Raw genomic sequence first — 2,724 nt, forward strand, 5'->3', positions numbered from 1 at the left:
GGTGGGGACTGAGGCATACTGGGAATTGTAGTAGTGTCTCAGCGTTCAAGTAGCTATGGTCTCATGCCATTAATGGCTTGATGATTATTACAGTTTGATCTTGGCGTTTTAGAACTTTGGGGGATTGCTATGGTTAAGAGAAGTAAAATGTTTCTTAGGACTTTTGCGCTTTGCGAATCAATAATCTGAACTCTGTGGAATGAGGGCCTGAGATTGTTAATGATCTAGTGCATACCCACATAGAGCATGGCTTTATATTTCCGAATTGAAGGAAACTGTTTTGTTTTGCGTTTTGCAGCACTTCAAAATTGAATGTTTCCCCCCCGTAGAATGGATCTAATAAATTTTCTAGTAATCAGAAACCATTCTGATCTAATGCACCATTTTACAAATAAAATCTTTTCCAGAATTCCCGCTGAAATTTCCAAGCTGAATTAGAACTAAAATGCAAGTCTGCTTTCACTCCCATACCTACTGCTTCTCACTGAGAAATGTGAACTTGTGATAATGTGAGGGATTTGACCTCACATATTATGTAGACATATTATGACCACATATTTTAACAACATTCTTTACAACTCAGATTGATGAAAGAATTTGATTAAAATACAAACTATCAGTCAGTGGTAAACCACTTACTCCAGATGATTGTTAAGAAGCATCTTAGAATTTTGTTTTGAAGATAGGTATGAGAAAACAATATCCAGTGTCTCTTTCAAAATAAGAAACATCTCTTTAATAGATAAAATGAAGATTCCCCTACTCCACTCTCTTCTACAAGATCCACTTCTAGAAGGGCTCTTCAAAATGTGTTTCTAAGCATTCACATGCATGCAGTGAACGTGAATGCAGAAGATAGACTTTCATTCTGTTTTAAAGTTTTATGGAGGAGTACTTTAATTTCCAAGGTAAACTTTACTTGAAGCAAGGGTCACTGGATGTAGGAAAAGGATAAAGCTGGCTTCATTATCTCCTGGTATAATTCAGTGTAGATTCTCTTTTTGTCCCTCGGAGAGAAATGAGACTTGAGGGAAACCAATGGATAGATGGTTAGGAGTGCTTCCACTTTTGATGTCAAAAGAATGTACAATAAATGGTGATTGATAAAGAACTCTGTTTTGCTCATCAAGTTATATAGCAGTCTAGTAATGGTCCCCTGGGAAGTGTTAGTAGTCAAACATACTGAGTGCAATTTTGGCTAATGCTCTTGCTTCACAGTGTTTATTTTTCTGTCTTATTGGCCAGCTTTCCTCTTTTTTTTTTTTTTCTACAGTACTTGACAATTCTTTTTTATTCAGCAGCTACCTGTGACATCTGCAGTAGGTTAGGGAAAGCATATACAAAGTACTTGTGTGGTTTTTGTTTTCTTGGAGATTAGTAGTACTGTTTTTGGTGCCTACTGAGTCTTACTCTTTTTAATTATAGTTAGCTTTTGTTACAGTCAGCAGATATTTTTGTTGTTGTTAAGTACTGTTGAGTTGGCTCCTACTCTGTGACCCTGTATACAATGGGAGGAAATAATGCCTGGTGCTTCTTCTGCCTGTTGCTACAGTCACTGTGGTAGTCCATTTGGTGAGGCCGTTTCTCTTTTGCTGACCCTCTCCGCTTTACCAAGTGACCCAGCATTCCAGTGTATGTGAGACATCCTCACTTCTAAGGAACATTCTGGTTACACTTTTCCCAAGACAGATTTGATTGTTCTTTTCACAGTCCATGGTGTATCCAACATTCTTTTACGGGACAATTCAAAGGCTTCAATTCTTCTGTCTTCCTTATTCGCTTTCCACCCTTTTTGGTTTGTCTGTTCAGTGCTGGGAAATAATTTGGTATAATTTTTGCATTAATTGAGTAGAAACTAAATAAAATGCAGGAAATGAACACAATTAGCGTGCTTATAGAAATTAAATATCAGGCACATGATCAAAACTCACAAATCCTGAGTTTCCACCTGTTGCATAAACCACTGAGTCACTGAGTTTTATACGTGGAGTAACATACGTGAAACTACAGATGACATTTTGAACTGTTCCCGAGGTTCTCCCAGAGCAGCAATTCCTACGTAAACTTGGCCATTTCATCGTGCATTCTCTAATCTTTCCTATACTCTCAACTTAATGGATTCATAGTTAAAAAGTTATGGGAGAGTGAAGAAAGGAGGGAACTGATAGTAGTTTATTCCCAGCCCCCTTTCCTCCCTTGTTCCTAAACCTAAACGCACCCACTGCTGTCCAGTCAGTTCTGCCTCCTTCCAAAGCCATAGTTACAGAAGGAGACTGCCCATTGTTCTCTTTTGGAGGATCTAATGGATTCCAACTGCTGACCTTTTTTGTGAACAGTGAAGTGCAACACAATGTGCCAGAGCTCCTGCATTTTGATGTATGAGGGGGTTTTTTTATCAGCAAAAGCGAGAAAGACCTTCAAAGAAATGGTTTGACTCTGTCAGTGGCTGTAACAATCGGATTAATTAGAGATGATGAGTATGGCACAGGACAGGGTACAGATCTGCTCTTCATAGAGTAGCTGTGGTTTTTATTAACTCAGTGGCATCTAACCACAAGAACAGAGAAAGAAGGGCATAACTTCATAGTCTCATGGGATAGCATTAATTTTTCAGAAGAAAGGCACATTAATGGAGAGAGGTTTGGAAAACATGAAATGTAATACTTTATATATATTTTAAAGCTTTATTATTTACATTCTCCCTCCCAATGATTCCAAATGTAT

Source organism: Elephantulus edwardii, unplaced genomic scaffold, assembly GCF_000299155.1.
Source record: "Elephantulus edwardii isolate Elephantulus edwardi_28Jun2011 unplaced genomic scaffold, EleEdw1.0 scaffold00022, whole genome shotgun sequence".
Taxonomy (NCBI): Eukaryota; Metazoa; Chordata; class Mammalia; order Macroscelidea; family Macroscelididae; genus Elephantulus; species Elephantulus edwardii.